The sequence below is a fragment of the Hypanus sabinus genome, chromosome 23 (genome assembly GCF_030144855.1).
Source record: "Hypanus sabinus isolate sHypSab1 chromosome 23, sHypSab1.hap1, whole genome shotgun sequence".
NCBI lineage: Eukaryota > Metazoa > Chordata > Chondrichthyes > Myliobatiformes > Dasyatidae > Hypanus > Hypanus sabinus.
This window is the reverse complement of record NC_082728.1, coordinates 14,102,336-14,116,305: the sequence shown is the minus strand read 5'-3', so window position 1 is coordinate 14,116,305 and position 13,970 is coordinate 14,102,336. Positions and strand designations below refer to the sequence as shown.

The following is a 13,970-nucleotide window of genomic DNA, read 5'->3' as shown; positions in this document are numbered from 1 at the left end:
TATGAGTTGAACTATTGAGAGGCCCTTATTGGAGACACAGATGTAGAAAGATAGAGATGGCTTAAGCAGAAGTTTCCAAAGCATGAGATTTAGATGGAGTTAATGGAGCCATAAAGCATGGAAATGGGTCCTTTGAACCAGTTAGTCCATGGCAACCCAAACTCCCAACTAAACTAGTCCTATTTGTCTACATTTGGCCCATATCCCTCTAAGCCTCTCCTATCTATGTTCTTGTCCAAGGACCTTTTAAAGTTTGTTCATGTACCTGCTTTAATTACTTCCACTGGTAGCTCATTTCATATACTGATCACCCACTGGGTGAAAAAGTTGTCCCTCGCATTCCTATTAAATCTCTCCATTCTCACCTTAAACCTATGCCTTCTTGTTCTTCATTCCCCTACATTTCAAACTTGTTCAATCTCTCTCCATAACTCAGTCCTACAGGTCCCAGCAACATCCTTGTCAATCTCCTCTGCACTCTTTCCAGCTTAATGACACTTTCCGAAGGCAAGGTGACCAAAACTGAATGCAAAATTTCAGTCCTGACAAAGGGTCTCGGCCCAAAACGTCGACAGCGCTTCTCCCTATAGATGCTGCCTGGCCTGCTGTGTTGCACCGGCATTTTGTGTGTGTTGTCTGTCCTGACGAAGGGTCTCGGCCCAAAACGTCGACAGCGCTTCTCCCTATAGATGCTGCCTGGCCTGCTGTGTTCCACCAGCATTTTGTGTGTGTTGTTTGCAATATTCCAAATGTGGCCTTATCAACATCTTGTACAACTGCAATGTAACCTTCCAACTTCTGACCACAGGAGGAGGAAGAGATACCTTGTGACTGCAAAAAAATAACCATCGACCACTATGCTCTGCCTCCTGCCACCAAGCTGATTTCAGATGCAAATTAACCAAGTTACCACGCACTTTTATCTTTAGAACCAGCATTTTTATACCAGAACTGGTATATTTTTAGAACCAGTGTATGAGACTATTATCAGAAGCCTTGCTGAAATCCATCATACTTCCCAGTTAAACACAGATGGCCACATCCTTAAAAAAAAACACTCAAATTAGTCAAACAGAATCTTCTCCGAATGAAACTTTGCTAGTTCTCACCTACCCCTGCTTCACCGTGCAGATTAATCCTTTCTTTCAAAGATTTTTCTAATAATTTCCATATAAATTTCAAATAGTTACCAGATCAACAGATCAGAAGCAAATTAATTTTGATATAGAAAATTACAGCACAGTACAGGCCCTTCAGCCCATCTTGTGCCAATCTTTAACATACTCTGCCTTCCCCTTCCCTCACACATAACCCTCCTCTTTTCTGTCATCCACGTGCCTAACAAAGAGTCTTTTAAAAGTCATTTTACAACCCTTCCTTTCTGATGCAATCATAAATACAAGAGATTCTGCAGATGTTGGAAATCCAGAGAACACACACAAAATGCTGGAAGAACTCAGCAGGTCAGGCAGCACCTATGGAGAGGAATAAAGAGTCGATGTTTTGGGCCGAGACCCTTCATCAGGCGTTGACATTGCAGGCTGAGCCCCTTCATAAGGCCATCAACACTTCGGCAAGAGACCGTTCATCAGGCTGTCAACATTTTGAGCCAATACACTCCAACAGGCCTTTGGCATTTTGGGCTAAGACCACTCATCAGATTATTGACATTTCCGGCCGAAACCCTTCATCAGGATGTCAACATTTCGAGCTAAGACCCTTAATCAGGACTGATGAAGAGCCTTGGCCCAAAATGTTGACCCTTTCATCCTTTCCATCAATGCTGCCTGACCTGCTGAGCTCCTCCAACAGTTTGTGCGTGTGTTGCTCTCTGATGGAAACACAGCTTGGATCAAGATCCAACTAACTAACTCATCCCTACTAACTTTTTTTTAAATCACAAAACATGCCAATATATCTATAATCAAAAAGAAGTTTCTTGAAAAGGAAACAATTTGATTCAGAACCAGGGATAAAGAGATGAGTCACACAGCCCTCTTTTTATTGCTACCATTAAGGAGGAGGTCCAGGAGCCTGAAGACAAGCATTCAATGATTTAGGAATACCTTCTTACCCTCCAAATGGACAATGAAACCACGTACACTACCTCACAACTTTTTTTTCTTTTTTCGCTCTCATTTGCACTACTTAGTTAATTTTTCTTATTGTTATTTATAGATTACTGCTGCTGCAAAACAACAAATTTCACAACCTATGCCAGTGATATTAAATGTGATTCTGATTCTGATAATGTAGGGCATTGACTGGAAATATTGATTGCCCATTTCCTCCACAGAAACTGCCTGACGTGTTGAGTTTATTCCTCCAGTATCTGAGCCTTGCTCCAGGTTCCAGCGGTCACAGTATCTAGCAGCGATGGGTCAAACCTGTTGCCATTCTTTGTTCTGGAGAAGCTGCGCAGTGTGGGCTGTGACTGTTGGATTATCAGCGAACAGCACGTCTCTGAATACAGCCTCACACACTTTGGATTTGGCCCCTGGGCTACAAATCCTGGCAGAACCATTTCTACTGACAGGAGAAAGCGGGGTACCGGTGCCTTAAAGCCAGTCGCTTCAGGCAGGTGGGGTACGTCAGCCACGGTTGGCAGCTCATCTAGGAGAAGGAAAACTCTGATCCTCCGCTGCCTTGCGACTGTACCCACTCAGGAGTAAACCCGGTCATAAATCAAGACAAAAATGGAAAACTGATTTGAATATTAAAATTGATGAAAAAAATTGGTCAAGACTATGTCTTGATAGTATGATAAATACAATAAATGTCTGACTTAGATTAGTACAATATAATTTTTTACATCAATTATATATAACACCACAGAAAATAAATAGATTAAATTCAAATTTATCTGACCAATGTTTTCGATGTAATCAAGAAATTGGTACCTTTTTATATTCTACTTGGTCTTGTTCTAAAATTCAACCTTTTTGGATAAATTTAAAACTTTTACTGGAACAAATTATTGGAATACAACTCCCACATAGCCCAATGTTCTTTTTATTAGGGGATATTGAAGGGATAATACCAAAACCTAAATTGAATAAATATCAGAAAAAATTTATAAAAATTGCATTGGCAGTAGCCAAAAAAGCTATTGCAGTTACTTGGAAATCAGATTCATATTTAACTATGGATCGTTGGAATAACGAAATATATAGCTGCATTCCACTTGAAAAAATTACTTATAATTTAAGAAATGAATCTGATATATTTTTGAAGATTTGGCACCCCTATGTACAAAAGATAGGATTAAATATATAGGTCCTTTGAAGATAAAATTATAAGTTACTTGGGGAAAATAAAAACTAAAGTTATTTTGAACTCCATGGAGCATGTGGGGATCCTCCGATATCCAGGCAATCTTTCTCTTTTCTTTTTTTTTCAGATAGGGATCTAAGGGGGGGGGAGGGTTAAGGGGAGGGGGAGGGCCAATATTAATTTTTTCACTATTCTAATATTCTATTCATTTTATGTAATTATCTTTAAAAATTAATAAATAAATAAAAGTTTTTAAAAAGGAGTAAACCCGGAAGGAAGTTCTGGAGCTGGAGTCCTGTCGTGGTTTCTCGTGCCCCACAAATGACCAGGAGACGCAGGACATTCTTCCAGAAAGGTTAAACTTTAATTTGCAAATCAAAGCTGAGACAGTCATTGAGCTAGTTGCTGATTGCCCACTGATCCTTGTACATAGCATTTTTTATAGCAATCTCCTGGTTCAGTTGTATTAGCATATCCAATCGGTCTATAGTTGCATATCACAAGTACATCCGCCACTACTGTTTCTACTCATTGACTTAATCTACATCTCTTAGCTACCTCTCATTAACACACCATCATCTTCTACAGTCTCCTACTAAATTGGATACATACATAGCAAATAACAAACACAAAGCTGACTACATAATCTACATCTCCTAGCTAGCCTCTCATTAACACACCTTTATCTTCTTATTTGGCACTGATGTGTTCAATAGTACAGAGACAATACAGAGATTTCATTCTCCTACTAAATTGGATACATACATAACAAATTGCAAACACGAAGCTGACTACGTAGTTGTTACACAGCAAACAACTCCAATAGTCCCTAAGGCAGTCCTACATTGAGTTCAGTGCTGACTAGCTATTGCTTCTGTGTCACAAGCCCTTAACCCAGCAAAAGGAAACTATGCACAGTTGGACAAGGATGGATTGACAGTTGTTTTTCGGGTCATGCGTTTTCACCATTACCTGAATGGCCAACATTTTGAGATTCATACAGACCACAAGCCATTGGTGGGATTGCTTAGTGAGAGCAAGACCTTGCTTCAGATGGCATCACGAAAGATGCAACGGTGGGCCCAATGCCTGTCCACCCATCAGTACATGATATGTTATGTTCCCCGTAGAAACAATTACACTGCAGGCGCCTTATCCCTTTTATCCTCGCAAGTCAGAACCACCAGGAGAACTGGTACTACTGATGGACTAGGTCAACGCATCTCTGATCACTGCTTCTCGGCTAAAAGAAGAAATGAGACGTGGCATTGGCACCAATAAAAAAGGTACATAGAAGATGGATGGCCAGCTAGTGTGCCTGAAACTGAGCTACCCTATGCCAGACATCAAAACGAACTTAGTATCTATGATGGTTGTCTACTGTGGGGAAGAAGTATTGTAATTCCTACACAGTTACAATCCCCTATCCTGGAAGAGTTACGTTACATGAATCCTGGAATATCCCGTATGAAGGTGCTATCCCAGAAATATGGTTGGTGGCTGAATATTGATGAAGTCAGTGAGCACATTGTTTGTGTTTGTGACCCATGCCAGCAGTCCCAACCTTTAAACACTCCCCTACCTACAATTTCATGACAATGGCTCACAAAACCCTGGAGACATTTACATGTAGACTATGCAGGTCCATTGGACCGTCACATGCTATTGGTAATCGTCAATGTGTATTCTAAATGGATCGAGGCGAAAATGGTAAAGACTTTGACCAATGATAACATTTTACACACACTATCTTGTACACATGGAATCCCTGAAACTGTGGACTGTGAGAATGGTCCTGCATTTAGAAGTAAAGAATTCAAGCTATATTTTATGAGACAACGGAGTTTGGTTGCAACACACGCCCCCTTATCACCCATCAACAAACATTATGGTTGAAATAGTTGTTCAGACTGTCAAGCAGGGGGTACAAAAGTTGAAGGGTGACAGACACAACAGGATCGACTGGTTTTTGTTCAGTTACCAAATAGCCCCATGAACTACCACTGGTTTCTGTCCATCTGAGTTATTGATGGGCCGCAGGTTGCGTTCCCAATTGTATTTAAGGCACCCAGAGCTGAAAGACAAGTAAGAGACAGACAAAAGACGACAAGGGTGATGTACAATTCAAATATGGAACTTTGGAACGTTGAGGGAGGGAGATCAAGGTACGTTCGCCCTGAACCCTGAAGCCGAAGGTGGATGAAAGAAGTTGTGGTGAGAGAGGGCCAACAAGCTACTTCAGCCAACATCTGGACCACACTCGGAGATGGCCAAATGAATCCCTCATTCCAGAATGAGCTGGTGAGCGAGACGGGGTAGCACCGCAAGCTACTGAAGCAGAAACCCCGGATGAAAACCCCGACTCTGGACCAACACTCGACTCCGGGGCTTCTGGATTGCACCGATCAGAATGGGATGGAAAACTGGCGAAATATTATCAAGCTGGATTCGCCAAAAAGCTTACAGATGGTGAGAATGTGACTGTTATCGGTCTGTCACGTGACATCACTTGATTGGTCAATTTGACCTCCTAATCCCGCACATGTGAACGTATCCATTGTTTCTGGGTGACTACGAGTCAGGCAGACCAAATTGGCTGCACTGGACACAATAAAGGTTCTGTTTCACCTCCAGACCAAGCTTCAATGCAAGGTTTCCTGGCGACACCCTCATTCCAGCAGGACCTGATCCTGACCAGGTGCTCCTCGCTGTGATTAGGCCAGTGTCAAATTGATGGGTTGCTGTGATGGGCTGTTGCTCGTTGGGACAGAAAGGCCTTTTCCACACTATAATTAAAAGAAATAACAGTAAATTAAATTAAATGTTTGGTATCCTAGTTATAGTAACAAGCTGAGAGAAGGCTTGGTCACTAAAAGAGACAGATTGTAACTGGAGGTTATGGATAGTAATTGGTTAAATTCTTTAATTCAAAACAGAGAAAAATATACAGCGCCCTCCAGGGAATAGACAGTGAAAACTGGTCCGGGTGTTGCCAGCTAACTACAGTTCAAAGAGCGCTTTATCCCCAGAGCCTCTCTTGTAACACATTTGGTCTCAAAGCATCCTGTATGATTGATGGGAAATATCCAAGGAGAATGAGAGAGGTGGGAAGAGGAAACAGACTCACTCTGAGAGAGACGTAAGCCTCCTTCCAAAATCTGTGCAGTCACTCTCAAAACTTCTGTCACAATTTGTTCTGATCAATTTGTGTTAAGATTATAAAATGTCATTTTGAAGTTTTCTGTAAAAGCTGGAGACAAATGGAGCAGTGAATGTGCTGAAACTGGAGCGGGTTCAAAGGAGGTTCATGAAAATGATTCCAGGATTGAATGGCTTGTCATATGAAAAGTGTTAGATGGCTCTTGGCTTGCACTCACTGGAATTCTGAAGAATGAGGGGTGATCTCATTGAAACCTAGTGAATGATGAAAGGATTTGATAGAATGGATGTGGAGAGGATGTTTCCTATGGTGAGAGAGTCTAAAACCAGAGGACACAGCCTCAGAATAGAGGAGCGTTCCTTTAGAACAGAGATGAGGAGGAATTTCTTTAGCCAGAGGATGGAGAATCTGTGGAATTCGTTGCCACAGGCAGCTGTGGAGGACAAATCTTCATGTATATTTCAGGCAGAGGCTGATAGATTCTTGATTGGTCAGGGCATGAAGGGATGCAGGGAGAGGGCAGGAGATTGGGACTGAGAGGAAAAACTGGATCAGCCATAATGAAATGGCAGAACATACTTGATGGACCAAATAGCCTAATTCTGCCGCTACAGCTTATAGTAAAGATAGAAAATGTTGACAATATTATTAGCAGATACACTATTGGCAATATTGCAAAAAATAGAGAAGACAAAGAAGCAATGATCAGTTTTCTGTGAGGACCAAATCCCAAACCATGATCAATCAGATTGAAATATTTCTGTGCATTAAGTTATCAGAAAGGAATGATTTAAATCCTAGGTCAAACCTTTTTTAAAACCCAGCTTTTTTCTCCCTCTGTGAACCTCCACTAAAGAGTTAATTATGCAACTGAAAGCATTGCCAGTTTCAAATGAATATTTATCTCCAAGGTGTTCACAGAGTGAACTTAACAGTGTCAAGTTTCGGAACAAACATTCTTTTAAGAGAAGTCACATGGCCTTTGGAACTGATTGCTTTTGCTTCCCACTATTTCTTTCAAAGCGACACACACAAAATGCTGGAGGAGCTCGGCACCCATGGAAAAGAGTAAACAGTCGACATTGCGGGTGGGCCGAGACCCTACATCAGGACTGGAAAGGAAAAGGGTGGGGTAATTAGAAGGAATAAAAGGGTGGGGTGAAGAAAAACCTGCATTTTATTTGTGATTTCTGTCAAAGTGCTGGAATCCTTTACTCATTTAACCTTAACGTCAAAGGACAAAGCTGTGTGAATTAACTGCTGAAGTAAATGTGTCCAATTCCTGAACTGGTACCACCTGGGAGGAGGTACAGGAGCCTGAGGGCCCATACTCAATAATTCAGGAGCAGCTTCTTTCCATCCACCATCATATTTCTCTGTGATCTATAAACTCATGAATGCTAACTTCTTATTCCTTTTTCTCTGCACTATTTTTCTAATTTATAGCAATTTTATGTCTTTGCTACCTAACAACCAATTTTATGTCATCCAATCCAGTGGTAATAATTCTGATTCTGATCCTGTAAGGACAATCGTCTAGAAATTGGTCCCCTTTGCACATTCTTTATACATCTCAAGCACGCATAGAAACGGAGCTAACAATTGTTTCTGGAAATGCTCCCAGACGCTTCCAGAATCAGAATCAGGTTAACCAGGCATAATCTCAGCGGGAGGCAGGCACATGTAGTAAAATCATTTGGCCCTCAGCAACCATTCCTATGTGTAAAATCAGAAACTAGATGGGAAAGGTGTGACCTATGACCTGGCCTTTGCACTCACAGTGCAGCTAATTAGCAAAGGAGTGCCATTTAGAGGTATTTTTCTTACAGCTTACTTTTCCATTGTCCAGAAGTATCTCACTGGAATTGAGAACGTGGGGGATCTCATTGAAGCCTACCAAAAGTTGAAAGAACTAGACAGTGTGGATGTGGACACGATGTTTCCTTTGATGCGGGTGTCCAGAACAAAAGGGCACAGCCTTAATATTGGGGGCGACCCTTTAGAACAGAGGTAAGGAGGAATTTTTTTAGCCAGAGAGAAATGAATCTGTGGAATGTTCTGCCACAGACAGCTGTGGAGACCACGATCATAGGTATAGTTAAAGCAAACATTGTTAGTTTCCTGATTGGTCAGGACATTAAAGGTTACGGCGAGAAGGCAGGCATATGGGGTTGAGTGCAATTGGGAATCAGCCATGATGGAATGGCAGAGCAGACTTGATGGGCTGAATGGCCTAATTCTGCTTCTATGCCCTATGGCCTTAGGATCCTATAATTTAGTTCAATATTTTGCGTTGACAATGTTCCCTTGAATTGCTTATCTACAGTGGGAGACACCTCCGAACGTTTGAATTGTTCTTTTGTCATGTGCTGTGTCGTACGACGTAGGCCATTATTGGCGTGGACAGTTCTTGGCAAAATTCTCTGCAGAAGTGGTTTGCCATTGCCTTCTTTTGGGCTGTGTCTTTACAAAACAGGTGACCCCAGCCATTGTCAATACTCTTCAGAGATTGTCTCCCTGGCATCAGTGGTTGCATAGCCCGGTCTTGTGATATGGACCAGCTGCTCATTCGACCATCCACCACCTGCTCCCATGGCTTCATGTGACCCTGATCGTATTGGAGTATAAAAGTTGCATTGTTTGCTGTGTAACCAAAACTATGCAGTCAGCTTCGTGTTTGCTATTTGCTATGCATGTATCCAATTTAGTAGGAGAATGAAATCTTAAGAATGTAGAAGACAATGTTGTGTTGATGAGAGGTAGCTAAGATTAGAACAGGATTAAGTCAATGGGTAGAAACAATAGTGGCGGATGTACATGTGATACGCAACTGTAAACCAATTGGATATGCTAATGCAACTAAACCAGGAGATTGCTATAAAAAATGCTATGTCCAAGGATCGGTGGGCAATCAGCGACTAGCTCAATGACTGTCTCAGCTTTGATTTGCAAATTAAAGTTTAATACTTCTTGAAGAACATCTCCTGGTCGTTTGTGGGGCACGAGAAACCACGACAATTGTGGGGGGGGGGTGGTTTAAGCAGGTGACCTGGGGCTAGCGGTAGGAAAAAGCATGCTACACCTCCTTAGGGAGAGTCCTATCTCCATCCACCCTGCCACCTGAGAATGTTCAAATACCTTTGCTAATTACAGGCTGCTTTGAATTTATTTACAATGGTACACACAGTTCCCTGGATTACTGCAGGGAAATTAATTGTCTGATGTACACGCAGAATTCTCATGGTCAACACTTTGAAAACTACATATCTCTGTGGGTTTTGCAGTTTAATGCTTGCAATTTACAGTAAAATCTGAAGACCACTTCTTGCTTGAATTAAATCCGTTATATTCTCATAGACCCAGAATATATCCTAAAAGACTCGAAAATTCATGTCCTCAGTATTATTTATTTATTTATTTGCTTGGTATTACTATTATTAGTATTTATTTGCACAGTTTGTCTTCTTCTGTACATTGGTTACTTGTTAGCCCATTTCTTTGTTCTACTGTGAATGCCCACAAGAAAATGAATCTTAAGGTTGATAATGGTGACATATAGGTACCTTGATAACAAATTTACTTTGAACCACTTTGAATGTTGATCTAAAAGTAAATAAAGGCAAAATAATATTGCAACTAATTAACATGTCAGGGAACATCTATGAAGAAAGAATCTTCATAGCATACTCCTGGCTAACGTTCAGTCTCTGCTGTGTGAACTGAGGGCCAGAATCTCCTACCAGCGGGAAAAATGGAATGCAACGTTTTGTGCTTCTTGGTGAGCTGGCTGACAGAGAAGATACCAGACCGTGCCATCGAATCCTCTGGGTTCTCCCTGTTCTGGGCAGACAGGTCGAAAAACCTCGCTGGGAAGAGTAAAGGAGGTGGGGTATGCTTCATGGTCAACAGTGTGAGCCCCAGAATGTGCATGCACTCAAATCCTTTTGTTCCCCAGACCTGGAACTCCTGGTGCTGCTGTGCACCAGGGAGTTCACGGCTGTTATCATCACAGTGGTGGGCATTCCGCCGCAGGCTGATACTGACCTGGCTCTCAAGGAATTGTACGAGACCATCAACACGCTGGAGACTGCCTTCATCATCGCCGGTGACTTTAATCGAGCGTCGCTGACAAAAGCCTCTCTCAAGTTTTGTCAGCACATCCAGATGAGCACTTGTGGAGATAACGCACTTGACCGCTGCTATGTGCCCTTACAAAGCTCACCTTCCACCAGCTTTTGGAAAATCAGATCAGTCTTCGATCCTGCTTCTGCGACGTACAATCCAAAGCTGAAACAAGAGGCGGCCATAGTTAAAACCGTCCACTGTTGGTCCGACCGATCGGCCTCCATGCGGCAGGACTGCTTTGGTGACGTCGTCTGGAATGTCTTCCATGATGAGGATGTCTCTGAGTTCCTGAGGGAGTCACGTGCTTCATCCAGAAACGCATCGACAACGTTGTCCCCCAGAAGTCGGTCAGGGATATCCCGAACCTGGATCAGTAGTTCCGTGCGAGCAGCACTTACTGCGCGACATCGAGCTTACATCGCTGGAGATCAATGAGAGCTCAAGAAAAGCAGCTACAATCTGTGCAAAGCTATCAAGGCTGCAAAACAACAATACAGGGACAAGATTGAGTCAAAATTCACAACAAATAGCACATGCGACTTGTGGCGAGGGTTGCATACTGTCACAGACTTCAAAGCCAAACATTGTGGTGCCGCCAACATCGCGGCCTCTCTCCCAGACGAGTTCAATCGCTTTTACGCCCAGTTCGATGTCGCTAGCTCTGAGCCTCCGAGGAAAGCCACCGCTACAACCTGCAACCTGGTCACCTCTGAGGCTGAACTACGCAGATGTTTCTGATGAGTAGACAGTCGCAAGGCTGCGGGGCTGGACGGCATCCCAGGGCAAGTATTTGGGATGTGCACGGCACAACTGGCAGATGTGTTTACAGCCATTTTTAATCTTTCCCTCTCCCAGTGTAGAGTACCCTCCTGCTTCAAATTATCCACCATTGCCCCTGTGAGGTTATCCACTTTGGTGGCAAGAACAGGAAGGCAGATTACTATCTAAGTGGAGTCAAGTTAGAAAAAGGGGAAGTACAACAAGATCTAGGTGTTCTTGTACATCAGTCAATGAAAGCAAGCAGGCAGTGAAGAAAGCTAATGGCATGCTGGCCTTTCTAACAAGAGGAATTGAGTATAGGAGTAAAGAGGTCCTTCTGCAGCTGTACAGGGCCCTGGTGAGACCCCACCTGGAGTATTGTGTGCAGTTTTGGTCTCCAAATTTGAGGAAGGACATTCTTGCTATTGAGGGAGTGCAGCGTACGTTCACAAGGTTAATTCCCGGAATGGTGGGACTGTCATATGTTGAAAGATTGGAGTGACTGGGCTTGTATATACTGGAATTTAGAAGGATGAAAGGGGATCTGATTGAAACATATAAGATTATTAAGGGATTGGACACACTGGAGGCAGGAAACATGTTCCCACTGATGGGTGAGTCCAGAACTAGAGACCCCAGTTTAAGAATAAGGGGTAGGTCATTTAGAACAGAGATGCGGAAAAACTTTTTCACCCAGAGAGTGGTGGATATGTGGAATGCTCTGCCCCAGAAGGCAGTGAAGGCCAAGTCTCTGAATGCATTCACGAGAGAGTTAGATAGAGCTCTTATAGATAGCGGGGTCAAGGGATATGGGGAGAGGGCAGGAAAGGGGTACTGATTGTGTATGATCAGCCATGATCACAGTGAATGGCGGTGCTGGCTAGAAGAGCCAAATGGCCTACTCCTGCACCTACTGTCTATTGTCTATTGTCTGTTGTCTATTGTACCAAAAAAGGCCAAGGTAACATGCCTGAACGACTGGCGTCCTGTCGCACTCACCTCAATAGAAAGCAAATGCTTTGAGAGGCTGGTCAAAGATTACATCTGCAGCGTACTACCACCCAAAATGTATCCCCTACAACTCGCCTACCGAGTCAACTGATTGACAGATGACACAAAAGCCACTGCTCTACATGCTGTCCTTGCACATCTGGAGAAAAAGGTTGCTTATGTAAGAATGCTGTTGAGCATTCAACACCATTGTTCCATCCAGGCTCGACAAGAAGCTCAGAGGCCTGGGCCTGCACCCTGCCTCATGCAACTGGATCCTGGACTTCCTGTCAGATTGCCAACAGGCTCCCACACCTCCACCCCTCTGACTCTCAATACAGGAGCCCCTCAGGGCTGTGTACTGAGTCCCCTCCTTTAGTCCCTGTATACTCATGACTGTATCGCCACCCACTGCTCCAATCTGCTAATTAAATTTGCCAACTACACTACATTGATTGGCCCTGCCTCAAACAAGAACGAGTTGGCCCATAGAAAGAAGTCATCTCTCTGACACAATGGTGTCAAGAAAACAACCTCTCCCTCGATGTCGCAAAAACAAAGGAGCTGGTTGTGGATTACAGGAGGAATGGAGACTGGCTAACCCCTATTGACTTCAATGGATCTGGGTTTGAGAGGGTAAACAGCTTCCTCGGCATCCACATTACCAAGGACCTCACGTGGTCTGTGTACACCAGCTGTGAAGTGAAAAAGGCACAACAGCGCCTCTTTCACCTCAGACAGTTGAGAAAGTTTGGTACGGACCCTCAAATCTTAATGAACTTCTACAGGGGCAGAATTGAGAGCATCCGGACTGGCTGCATCACTGCCTGGTATGGGATCTGTACTCCCCTCAATCGCAGGACTCTGCAGAGAGAGGCGCGGACAGCCCAGCGCATCTGTAGATGTGAACTTCCCATGATTCAAGACATTTACAAAGACAGATGTGTAAAAAGGGCCCGAAGGATCATTGGGGACCCGAGTCACCCCAAACACAAACTGATCCAACTGCTGCCATCCGGGAAATGGTACTGCAGCATAAAAGCCAGAACCAACAGGCTCCGGGACAGCTTCTTCCACCAGGCCATCAGACTGATGAACTCACGCTGATTTGAGTGTACTCTATATTACATTGACTGTTCTATTTATTACAAATTACTATGATTGCACATTGTACATTTAGATGGAGATGCAACGTAAAGATTTTTACTCCTCATGTATGTGAAGGATGTAAGAAATAAAGTCAATTCAGTTCAAGGTTAAATTCTGAGGTCAAGGACCTTACATCAGAAATGGGACAGAGGGAAAATAAAATATTAGTTTTACACTGCAGAGGGGGTGGGGAAGTGGTAGACAGGACAAAGGAATATATCTGATTGGATGAGGTCAGTGTTGCTGAGGTGATTACATTGTTTACAGAGACGTCTGGTTAATGTACTAATAAAAGCAGCAAGTCAGAGAGACAGTTGAGCAGAAGAGTCTGTAAAAGCTGAGAAATGTGGATTGAGAGTTTTCCTGAGAACAGAAAACAGGAGGAGAATGCTGTAAATGTGTGAAAGGTCAGGAAATGTTTATAGAGAGAGAAAAAGAAAAATGGAGTTAATATTATCGAAAAACGATCTTTCTTTTGAATTGGGTTTTTCAGTTACAACAGGAAAAGCAGGTT

General features: G+C 43.0%; 1 long non-coding RNA gene across 1 annotated transcript in view; it reads left to right on the top strand.

Moving 5' to 3' along the window:
• Positions 1-6,083: 6,083 nt before the first annotated feature.
• The window catches only part of LOC132379988 (uncharacterized), a 29,646-nt gene continuing 21,759 nt past the window's right edge, over positions 6,084-13,970 (top strand). The window contains exon 1 of the long non-coding RNA XR_009507592.1: positions 6,084-6,412. This is a non-coding gene — a long non-coding RNA (uncharacterized LOC132379988). The remainder of the gene's footprint in view (positions 6,413-13,970) is intronic.